Source organism: Cololabis saira, chromosome 13, assembly GCF_033807715.1.
Source record: "Cololabis saira isolate AMF1-May2022 chromosome 13, fColSai1.1, whole genome shotgun sequence".
NCBI classification, from domain to species: domain Eukaryota; kingdom Metazoa; phylum Chordata; class Actinopteri; order Beloniformes; family Belonidae; genus Cololabis; species Cololabis saira.
The window spans coordinates 17,112,425-17,125,226 of record NC_084599.1 but is presented as its reverse complement, the minus strand read 5'-3'; the positions used below and the strand labels follow the sequence as shown (position 1 = coordinate 17,125,226).

The 12,802-nt window shown below is 39.7% G+C and overlaps 1 protein-coding gene across 9 annotated transcripts in view; it reads right to left on the bottom strand.

Moving 5' to 3' along the window:
- prrc2c (proline-rich coiled-coil 2C) overlaps positions 1–3,792 on the bottom strand; it is a 36,243-nt gene extending 32,451 nt beyond the window's left edge. For all 9 annotated transcript variants that reach the window (XM_061738047.1, XM_061738052.1, XM_061738049.1 and 6 more), the window contains exon 1: positions 3,464–3,792. The gene's annotated coding sequence lies outside the window, so the exon portion shown is untranslated. The remainder of the gene's footprint in view (positions 1–3,463) is intronic.
- Between the last annotated feature and the right edge of the window lie 9,010 nt (positions 3,793–12,802).

The following is a 12,802-nucleotide window of genomic DNA, read 5'->3' as shown; positions in this document are numbered from 1 at the left end:
ATTACCAATATTTTCATGTATGTTCAAGTTATTTTCAAAAACAGTCCTGAAGCCACATGTGCTGTTGAAAGTATACAGTTGTCCCAATGTCCCCCGCCCTCCCAAAAACACAAAACGGGCACAGTTTCTTCAGTCGCCTGAAAATAGTTTGTATTTGTGACATCTGATGTCATGAAAGCCACAGTCTGGTGTAGTTTGTCTGCAGTCTGCGTCAACTAAAGTCCACAGCACAGCTAATTTATAAATGTGTGTTGTGCAGACCGCTGTTAAGTTTGTCTCCAGACCATGGCAACTTAAAAAAAAAAAAAAAAAAAAAAAAGTAAAATCCTGACAAAATTATTCCAGTAACATACAAATTCACTGCAAGCTGCACAAGACATCAGAACCATTCAAACAAGGAGACAATACTAGCATCATCATCATCATCTTTCTGAGGTATCTCAAATGACAGTAAGGCTGAAATGATATTACAGATGTTATGGCGTTTCACATCCATAGAAATATAGTGCCCCTGGGGGGGTATAATTTTAGGGCATATTAGCTAGAAGTCGAACAGAGGACCCAGGAGAGAAGTGGGACTATAGTGCGTGTTAACAGAGGGTGTAATGCTGGACATGTTACTGTAAAGAACCTCCCTGTATTCATTTATTGAACTACTGGCAGTGAGTTTACGTCCTGTGTTACCTTCCAACACAGGGAAGCAATGTCATCACCCAAGTTTCTGCCTGAACATCTCCAATTTTGACAGTTGAGCTTTGAATTTACAATTTTTTTTTTAGTTTTTCACTTGTTTTATTCTCAATTGATACTGCATTGATATGACTTTCCTTTGGGAATTCATAAGGCTTTATTCAGTTCACTTTGCAATAGCTGCTTACCAACTATCCTGCATTCAATCAGGGTAGGGGAAAGAAGGTGTATATACCTCTTCAAGTGCACTATAGCTCTTCAGCTGCAACGGTTAGAGTGGCACCCAGCAACTACTTCTGCATCACAACCATTCACATTTTTAATTCTTTTTTTTTTTTTAAGTATTCAAAATAAATTGGTTCTAGTTCCTCTCTGGTGAGAATAAGTATTTGTGCCTGTGTTCAAAAACTGATGCACAAAATGAATTAAAATCATTCTCTGGAGTGGGCATCCATTAAGCCCTGTGGCCAGTGAACTTCCTTTTCTATTTTACTGAGGATTGTTTGCAGTAAGGAGTCAAGCATCATGCTTTATATCAGTTTATTGAGATATTTTGTATTGTCATTACTGCATTTGACAAATAAACCTCAACACAGTACGCAAAAATCTAAGTTTCAAATAAATCTCTTCAACATTGATCTACTTCTAGGTTCAAAAATGCAGGTTTCTTCAGGAGACTCACCTGTTCAGTGCTCCTCCACCCCTCTTTGTTGTTCAGAGAGCTGTGTGACTGGCCTGTATAATGCTACAATGCAGTCACAGAATGACAAGTCCTGTAGAGGGCCCTAAATGGCTGCAGGAACGACAAGCCAGTATTTTGTTGTCTCAGATCATTTCTAACTTCACAGTAAGAAAGAGATGTTTTTTTTTATATTCTGGCAAAGCAGACCGAGTGCAATAATATGCCAAATGGCCATCACTCCGGGTCAGGACCTGATCCATCAATGCAAAGAACTTTGTTGTGACTAAAGTGGTAGTGAAGAATTACACCAAACATAGTGAGGACAAATATGTGGAGTGGAAGCCAATTAAGATTGTGATTAAATACCAGGTCATCAATACCGATAAAACCACCCTTTATGAGTTGGCTGCAAAGAAAAGAAAACTGGAAGACTGCAATATTTTAATTCAAAAGAAAAAAAAAATGTTTATGGAGATGTCAATTTAAAGTAACTAAATATTAGAGCTATGTGGTAGGCCATGTTCAAATTGAGGTCCAATATGCCTAGCTGCCTATGTTTTGGTGTTGCAAAGAGAAACAAAAAGTATGAAATGGGTAGCATCTCTTTGTCTAAATGAAACACCCTTCCCTCTTTATCTCTAGGTCTTTGAACAGCTTGTGTCACTGAGAGGCCAGGCAAAAGGTATTACTGGAACTGATGAGTAGCCTCACAAAAGATCAACCTCATGTAGTGATGCATACACAGATAAGATAGTCAATTAACGAATCAGACGTGATTTCCATATTTGAGATGCATCTATGAATCAGTGCCTCAGACGACCACCAAACTCTCAGATGCGCCCACTCACACAGCAGCAATGTCTTTGTTGGCCATGTTACAGCTCCCTTTAGTTTCTTAACCCTCCTGTTGTCCTCAGCTCACAATGCCCCGCCACTGTGTTAAAGAAAAACCAAAACCCCCATAAACAATATTTTTTTAACTTGAAATGTAACTTCCCCAGCTAGGGCAAGTAAGAGGAGAGATGTCAATTCTGCCCTGAAAAGGACTATACTGTGTGCTGCAGGTGTGACATACATCTGCAAAGGCTGTGCAAATGCATACTGCCCTATAGGAATGGGTGATATTTTACCGTTCACGATAAAACCGTCAAAAAAATGCCCCACGGTAAGAATTTGTCATCTCGCGGTAAAAACGATGAAATGAGAAAGCAAGAAAGAAATGAGCAAGAAAGAAAGAAAGAAATGAGCAAGAAAGAAAGAAAGAAAGAAAGAAAGAAAGAAATGAGCAAGAAAGAAATTAGCAAGAAAGAAATGAGCAAGAAAGAAAGAAAGAAATGAGCAAGAAAGAAAGAAAGAAATGAGCAAGAAAGAAGAAAGAAAGAAATGAGCAAGAAATGAGAAAGAAAGAAATGAGAAAGAAATGAGAAAGAAAGAAAGAAAGAAACATTTTTTTTTATCGTTATCGGGATAAATGCCAGAAATTATCGTGATACATTTTTTAGTCCATACCGCCCATCCCTACTGCCCTATATGTGCTAATTAGTTGAATGGGATACGTTATATTTTTGAAAATTGTACACTGGAGATAGTCATTGGGATGAATAGAAATGCATTCAAAACTCCCTTTTGCACATTTTTTTCCTGTAGCTATAGAAACACAAATGAAGATGGAAAACTTAAATATTCACGCATTTTGTGATGAATGACAAGTTGTTTCTTCAAGCAAAATGAAATTAGGTGTTTAAACTCCAATCACGGTGATATTGGGGGTTTATCCCCGGAGGACAGGGGGAGTGCTGAGGAAACGAGGACAACAGGAGGGTTAAATCAGAGCTGGGTCTCCAGGCCGGGACCTCCGGGGACCTGGCCGGTGATGGGCGGCTCATGCCGGGGAGAGGAGACCCTGCTGGGCCGGCCTGGGACCCCCACACAAACCCCCACCCCCTTAACCCCCACCATAAACCCCCAGCATGATAAACCCCCGGCAGGGCTGGCCAGCGTCGTGTCCCGCGTGTTGCAGCAGGAGGCCGGAGCTCCCGCCGCCGGTCGCCATCACACCTCCCACCCCCCAGCAACGACCCCCGCTCTCACCTGCCTCCCCCCGGTGCCTCCCTCGTCCTGTGGGGGTGGAAGCAGTCCCGTGTCCGGCCCGGTGCGGCTGTGCCGGCGGATTACTGGAGCGGGCTCCGGCGGCTAACTAAGCGGCGGGTGGGTAGCTGCTGCTCGGCTCAGCGGGCTCCACGTGTTCGGCTGCAGGGCGCGGTGCGCCGGCCCGGGTCGGCGGAGGGCTCTGGTGCTCGGTGCGGCGGCTGCTGCGGAAGCCGGTGCGCGCTGTGCCCGTCGTGTGGTGCCCGAGCGACCGCTGCTGTGCTGGATGAGGCCCCGCTGCCGCGGCCTGTCGCGCAATCAAAGATGGCAGACGGAGGGTTGCCAGGTTTATATCCTCATCCTCCCCACCCCACCCCCCCGTATTTCTACTGAGAAATACGTATTGTGTTCTGAATTGGACTGTGCATCAGTAAAGACTATATTGTTCAAACCTTTTGGAGTGATATGTGTAATTTTGTGTCTGAAAGAATTGATATTGATTTTATTTTATTTTGGAAGGATGTATTGTTTGGTGTTTTTGACCATGTAACAATTAGAACAAAACCAAAGGAAACGTTTATTATTAATTTGTTAATTATCCTCGCAAAATTCCACATCCACAAATCTAAATTCTTACGCAAAAAACCCTCTTTTTTTACTTTTCATTGTGAACTAAAACAGTATCTGGACTCTATTAAGTTTTCTAATAATTCAAAGGCAATCAAAACCATAAATGTATGTAAATGTTTTGGCTTTCTGTTATAACTTCATCCCCCCTGGCTGGTTGTAATGTGTTGTGCTTTTTGTTTTGTTTTTTATTTGAGTTGTACTCTTTATATGTTATAATTCGACATGAATTTGCATAATGTGAAGTTTTTTTTATCATTGTTATGTTTGCAATTGTTAATAAAAAAATAAATTAAAAAAATCAGTAAAGACTATAATAATAAAATACACACATTCTCATTTATTTATTTAATGAGAAATATAGTATGTTGAGGTTCCACGGGCATAAAAATGGGCGGAAACAGATGGACTGAAACACACATATCTTTAATTTTGGTCAGGTTTTTTATCTTTTTGCTCAAATTACACTACTGCAAAAAACAAAACAATTTGCTGTACTACACATACTACTAAGAATCTCCCATAAGCACACTTTTCTGTTTTTGCACCTACAGTCTATCTACAGTCTATCTACAGTCTATCTCTACAGTCTATCTTGGGAGATTAAGTCAGAAGATACAGTTAAATAAACGAGATGCGCAACAACCACACATATGAAATGGGAAAAAGAGAGTTTCGCGCGAAATGTGGATTCTTTGACTTCCTCAAGATTACTTTCATTTACTGGTATGTGTAAACCTGGCAACCCAAACGCTACGACGTCACAAGCCGATGTCGTTCCGGGGTCGGGGACGTAGACAGTACAATACGTAGACGCCGCAGTGAATGTGGATACTAGTGCAGTTAGTAGTATGTCTGAATGGTAGTGAAGTAAGTAGTATGTCATACTCATACATTTTCTCAGTCAACCAACTGAGATTTCACTGATATTAGGACTATAGTTTGTCCAGTTCCAATCATCTCTGTGATCAAGATGCTTCGTTCATTTGGTGCTTGCTGTAGACTACCCAAGATATGGGAAAAAGTTGATAAAATACAATTAAAGCGTTCAAGATTGCCTATATATTTCCATAAATGTAAATAATCAGAAGTTGAGATGCTATGTAAAATGTAAATAAAAAATGCAATGATTTGCAAATCCTTATATTTATATAAGTATTATATATTTATACTTATATTGGTTCCCCAAAAGAACGTTAACCTATCAGATATTGAAACCAAGACATTTTGCCATTTCATTGAAACTAATAGCTCATTTTGAATTATATGGCAGCAGCACATCTCAAAATAGTTGGAACAGGAAAAGCAAATGCTGGAAAAGTAATTGGCATGAATAAAAAAATACCTGCAAGAGTATTTAACAGCTATTAGGTTAACAACGGTTAGGTCAGTGACAGGATTGCTGTTGTTTAACTCACATTATAATGTATATAGAAGATGAATGTTGAGAGGGACAACTCTACTCTTGTAGGCACTGGGAACTTGCTCCACCATTGAGGTGAGAGGGCAAGGTGTTCTTGTGAAGAGTGCAGTGCTCATGGCGGGGTGTACGCCTTTACAGTTACGGTAAGTTCATATAAGCAGGTCTGCCTGCCGTGAAAAAAAACCCCATTCATGGAGCACAGTGACAAGACCCACTGAAAAAGCATAGTGTCTGACAATAGGTCCAAATATTTCATCTCAATACCTAATGGCAGTGAAGGCGGTCCTGTCTCACCCAGTGTTTCCCAACCCCGCTCCTCAAGGACGGCTGTCCTGCAGCTATTTTTTAGATGCTTCTTTGCTTCAGTGCAGCGTAATATAAATGACTGCGTCTGTAACAGAGTAATGCAGACTTTGATGGCAAGCTGATGATGACCATTAATTTGAATCAGGTCTGTTGATGCAAGGACGCATGATAAAATGATTGAGAAGACCTAACATTACAGTTAAGCATGAACAACTTCCATCTGCCTGGGACAGTGTAAAAGCCCTGGATAGATGATAGACAGTCTTAACTCACCTTTACAACTGAACAAATGACACATAAATCTGTGTTGGTCCTAACATTTTAAACTTTAAAGAGTGCACTGAGTCCATTATCATTGATAGATGTTGAGAATTTGGTACATATTCTGGCAGAGGAGTCTGCCAGAATATGCACCCCCCTTCTATTACAGCCCCTCCCAGTAAATCTTCCTGTTGGTCCCGGTTACTGCGCTCCTCGAGAGGGGGTGCTTTTCACGGCAGGGGTGCATTTTTTGGCACCGGAACATAGAGGCAACGTGATCAGATAAAGATAATTGGTCATCAAACATGACACCCACTTTCCAACCTTTATGGGAGCAACAGTAGTAGAGGCGATATTTATGTTGATATATAGGCTGAGGGAATGATAGGCAGGGATCACCAGGACTTGAGTCTTAGTTGGATTGAGCTAAAGATGGTGATCCTTAATCCAGACAGACAGGTCAGAGAGGCAAGCTGAGATTCTTACAGAGGTGGGGTTGTCCAATGACAATGACAGGTAGAGTTGTGTATCATCTGCACAGCAGTGATATGAGAAGTTGTATGAATGAATACTCTGACCCAGAAAGTTGGTAGAATTTAGACTTTATAATCTCTCATGGTCTATCTATCATAGAAATGTAATACTTGTATTTCAGATCACTACATTTTAAAAATATTAATTATTATTTGAAATTCCAACACTTACAACTGTCTGAAAAGATTGGTGGAGTCTGCGGTGGATCCCCCTGGTTTGACTCTTCAATGTAATTGAAAACAACATATTGACATCTAGTGACGGGGAGACAAAATTACAGCCCCTCTGTCTGCAATTCTGAAAGGATATTTCATTATGCTGGAGATCACTGCACTGAACTTCTCTGATCGATTTTTTTTTCTTCAGGGTTAAAAAAATGCACTCATAAATATATATATATACTAATGATAAAATATAAGGTATTCATGTTTTTTTGCCTACATCTGCAGAGAAAATTCCTGACATTGTCTTAACTGGATGTAACCAGTATTTTTTTTACACTGTAAAACAATCTGAATTTAATCTGAATTCTGTTTATATTTATTGCTTTCGATGGATTATGTTGAAGATTTAAAATGAAAATAACAAGTCATTTGACTTGTAATCCAAAGCTTTCATAGTTCTGTATATGCAGGATATCATTGGTGATTGATTGCGTTTCGCACCACCCTGAATGAACAAAGAATGGCTGAATACAGAGCACAACATTTAAGTTAATGTTTACTTCTGCACCTCATAAACTTATCAGCATATTTCAAACTGCAAATTTGATCAGGTCTTTTAACGTTTTTATTTATGCATTGGATGTTTTATTTAATGTAATTAATATCAGAACTGCTTTTGTAGGAAGCATGCATTCATACATTTGTAGCATCATGTATGTAGTATGTAGAACAGCTTTTCCTCATAAATATTTTAGAACCATTACAGGCCTCCAGAGGTCCTGGGGCAGCATCCTTCCTAGCGAAGCTTTGGACTTGTGGTCTCTTGGTTGTCTTCTGGCATAGTAGTATCTTGGTAAAGACCTATATCCATGTACATACGAGGTACATACGAGGCTGTAAAGGATTATTCAGCTAAATGGTCAGCCCAATAATGATTTTTTGGATGCTGCAAAGAAAAACTAAATACTTTTTCAATCTGAGTATCTGAGTATCTAATTTACCAAGAATAAGACGAGAAATTATCCAGCTTTTGGTAGATGTAATTAAACAGTGGCATGCAAAAGGGTCAGAACATACATCAGGCGTCTCAACACAGAATGACAATGAAACAGAGGAGCATACTGAGATTAAATCGTAGAGGATGATTTATTCTAGTAGACAAAACATGGTGGCGTTCCCACCGCTAATCTTTGTTGAGGCAAAGTAGTAGTCTGCACCTGTAGTCGGCCAAGGCTATATCCTGAGGTTGTCAGCAGTTTTGTTTTCATCAAGTATGGGAAACACTTTTTCCCCTATCACACCCAGAACAATATGCAACAGATGCAAAACCGAGCATTTAAAGTGGAAATAGTCACGATTTTATTCTCTGGATGAATTGAAGAAGATGCAGCCAGAAGTATCAGTCCCTGTTCGTAAAGATACACAGGCATTCATCAACCTCCTCAAGCAGGTGTTTACAGTGAATCCAGGAAAACAGATCGCACCAAGTGAAGCTCTAGACTTTATCTAGATTTTATTACAACGAAGCACCTATCTGTTGTCAGTGAGGACCTTTACGTGATCGCTGCACAGAAAAACATGTAAATGTTCTCCTTGGATGAAGAAACCAGCACTTTTATTAAGTCTGAACAGGAAGAATAAGTTTTTCCTGTAAAAGTAAACTCTAAAAACCAGAGTATTAGCAAGAAAAAAAAACATCTTGAAAAAAACATCAGCACTGATAATTGTGACAACAAACCAGCAGAAGTCCTGTAAAACACTTGCTGTCAAAAATAGAAAATATAAGGCCAACAGTAGGAATGGGCGATATTTTACCGTTCACGATATACCGCCAAAAAAATTCCTCACGATAAGAATTTGTCATCTCCCGGTAAAAACGATAAAAGGAAGGAAGGAAGGAAGGAGAGAGCAGGAGGAAGGAAGGAAGGGAAAAAAGGAAGGAAGGAAGGAAAGGGGAGAAGGAAGGAAGGAAACAAGGAAAGGAGGAAGGAAGGGAGAAAAGAGGAAGGAAGGAAGGAAGGAATGGGGAGAAGGAAGGAAGGAAGGAAGGAAGGAAGGAAGGAGGGAAGGAAGGAAGGAAGGAAGGAAGGAAGGAAGGAAGGAAGGAAGGAAGGAAGGAGAGAGCGGAAGGAAGGAAGGAAGGAAGGAAGGAAGGAAGGAAGGAAGGAAGGAAGGAAGGAAGGAAGGAAGGAAGGAAGGAAGGAAGGAAGGAAGGAAGGAAGGGAAAAAAAGGAAGGAAGGAAGGAATGGGGAGAAGGAAGGAAGGAAACAAGGAAAGGAGGAAGGAAGGGAGAATAGAGGAAGGGAAGAACGAAGGAGAGAGCAGGAGGAAAGAAGGAAGGAAGGGAAAAAAAGGAAGGAAGGAAATGAGCCAGAAAGAAAGAAAGAAAGAAAGAAAGAAAGAAAGAAAGAAAGAAAGAAAGAAAGAAAGAAAGATAAATTCCCATTGATGACGTTTTTGTGTAACAAACATGGCGGATCTGAGAACGAGATAGATTTATAGTTGGAAAAGGTGGAGATGAATTGGTATTTTTTTATCGTCATTTTTATCGTTATCGGGATAAATGCCGGAAATTATCGTGATACATTTTTTAGTCCATACCGCCCATCCCTAGCCAACAGTGGTGAAAAGAAAGAAATATCAGGACCAAGAATTGTTACTTTAACTGGATCACATGAAGCCATCTCCACTAGATGAATTAACGCCAACAAAACACCATCAGAAGGAGCCATCAATGCAGCTCAGGGAGAAGTATACTTAATAAAATAAACTTCAAGTATATTACTTTTTGCTAAGGGATACTCCCTGCAAGATTTTGGAGCTACTTATGTTTGGCATATATACATTATTGCAGGACACCATCTCAATAGCAGACCTCTAATAAATGTGTCATTGTGTTCCAAAGATGGTAAGACTACAGAACAGATAAAACGCTTGAAAGATGGTACATTTTGTGTAATTAATGACCTTGTTATTTTTAAGCAAACGCGCTCACATCCCATTTCTGCTTTTTGATCATGTGCCTCACTATGTTATGTTTTACTTGAGGTACTTATTAAATCAGTATTTAAAGATTCACAGATCAATGTATAAAGTACTTTCACATATGAGATTAAAAAACGGAAACTGTTTCTCTGTTTTGTGTAGGTTTTTAAGATACGTAAAGATAATGCAATTGAGCACAGATACACTTTACTGTAAACTCCAGCATATGAACTGCATGCACTTTTATAAGAGGGGTAATACCTCAAAAAACATTTTTTTTGTTCTGCTTAATTAAATGTCAGTTTTACAGGCCTCTGAAGGGTCCTGTGATTTTGCAGGAAAGAAAACAGAAAACGCATGAACTGTGGTTGGTCAGCAGGCTCTGATCTGGGCACGGAGCGCTTCTCAGCAGACAACCGCGCTCACCCCAGGAGAACCCCCTGCTGGCGAAATACCGCTACTACACCTCACAATCAAAACCAACTAAGGGCACTTTTTATGAAGATGGGACCTTCTCCATGAAAAAAAACTCAAATTAAACTACAATTGTGATCCTTTATTAGTACTTCGTGGCAGAAAGAAGTAAAACATCTACTAAACTACAAGTATAACCTTTACTATTAAAGTATAAGTATAAACTGTAATGTAACCTACTTAGTCTGAGATTTGTCTTTATAGTTTTCAGTATAAACTAAGTATACTTCACTATCCCATTCTTAAGTATAAAAAGTAAACTTCAAGTATACTGCCTCAGTTTAAGTATAAAACATTTTTATTCATTATATACTTGAATAAACTACTTTTTATTAAGTGTGGTGAACATAAGGTAACACGTATAAAATAAGTCAGAAACAAGATATTTCAGTAACTAAGCGACTAAAATTATTCAAAGGAGGTAAACGTCAACAACATTTAAGTAAAAAAAATTGATACATGGTGTAGTGGCCATTTGTCTCCAACAACTAATTCAAACGGCCACTGAGGCACCAGGTGAGAGTTTCTAACGCAGATCAGAAGGAACCACAGAGCAACTGTCCAACCAGGCAACGACGTTTTGTGGCATTTAATAAACCTCTTTCGGAACAATACAGCAAGATGTTGAATTGTTGGCTGTCATTCTGTCCTAAGGCTGAAAATGAAGCTGGTAAAAACCACACACCTTCCCTGGTGCCCACTGACTTCCAACTGTGCTCTCATCAATTAAGTAACATCAGCTGTTCCTAAATGGCCCACCACCTTTCAAAATAAAAGTATATAGCTGCAACTCAAATAGACTGAAACAATAAGACTGACTGAACCAATTATGCAAAACAAACACAAAAACATAGAAAATACAACATAGCAATAACACATAACTGAATAGCTGCCACATGGATTATTGAGTGATGAAGACTGAATAGGACGAGCTATTTGTTGGATTTGGCGCGACTGCAAGCACCTCGGTAAAGAAAAAATTAAATAAAAAAACAACAAATACATTATTATTATTATTATTATTATTATTATTATTATTATTATTAATAATAATAATAATAATAATGATGATAATAAATAACGTAACACTAAGACGTAACTTTGGCTGTTCTTGAATTCAGGAGACCATCTTTATAAAATTCATTGTTAATAAGATGTATAGGTCTTTTGGGTTGCTTTTGCGCTCACTTGGAAGTTTCACGACTTCATTGAGGATAATTGAATAATTGGGCACTTACCAATAACGACCAGAAGAGGGCGGTCAAGTCCACAGAGGTTAATTGAGAAGCTTCAACAACGTGTCAGTGCAAGAAGAGGTAAATTAAGGCAGTGTGCTGCCCTGCCAAGTTCAACGAAACAGAGCATCCCATGGAAAATGACTGCAGTTTAGAAGAAGTCAAGTCAAAGAAAAAGCGTTTGCATTTTTTTAGGAGTTTAAAGGATGCAATGGTTCAGTTCTTCATGATGATTAAAACGCAGACCAAAGAATGGTTTAAACCAGGCATGGGCAAACTACGGCCCCCGGGCCACATACGGCCCGTTAGGCTTTTTAATCCGGCCCGCCAGACTCGTCCAAATGATAGTAAAAACCTCGTTAATTTTCCCCTTTCCCTGCAATGCCCACGTTTCCCCAATAGATGGCGCATGCACACTCAAACACATTGACCATTGTTGGAGTGGCTCGTATTTCATTTCGTTTCATGTCGCCATTCGAGCCCTTCTGTACAAATCAGCGGGTCAAAGAGAAGGAAAGTGGACAGTGAGTGCCGAGTATTTAATCCCTCCAGAAGACGGCACAGAGTATGCTGGTGTTGTTTGGCTCAACCTGCGTGTGTGAGCAGACTTTCAGCGTCAGGAACTTTAAAGCAGCACAACGTAATTTTCAGCTTTTCTGAGTTTGGCGGCATCTTTTGGACAAAAGCGGTAGTGTTTTACCAGAAAGAACACTACGTTTCTCATGAGCACCAGCGCGTACTGCCGGAAAACTCCTGTCCCGTCGCGTGCATTTGTTTTGAGAGAAGACGGGACGCTTTTCTGTTTCACCAAGTGAACAGACGGAACGCAAAAAAAAGATGTTAAACTGCTGGAAAGGAACTGGAATTTACCGGGATACCTTAAACAAGGAAGCCAGGGAGCGGTATATGGAGAAAATAATGATTATTAATGGTCTGGATCCATATGAAATCCCTACTAAAGAATGAAGCTCCTCGTCGGAGCTGCACTCTTTATAAGGGATTACTGCCGCAGTTCTGCACAACCCACGTCTCCGGCTACCTTGTTTAGGAGTGTTTGGCAGCTGCTTTGGTAAATGTTTGACTCGCCATGTGTTACAATAAATTAGTATAATAGTACAACATACAGTACATGTTTTGTATCCTTCTTACTTCTCTTTTCTTTTTTTTTGACTGCTATATTATGCTGAAGAGGCTCTGAGGCGTGAGCAATATTTTTGTTTTCCTGCAGCTACAAATAAGAGTTTATATTTTTTCCTCAACAAACTAGTTTTATGTGAAGATTGGGGTTAATTGCAGCACAGAGAGCTGGCCAGCAACTGCGTTTAGCTGGCG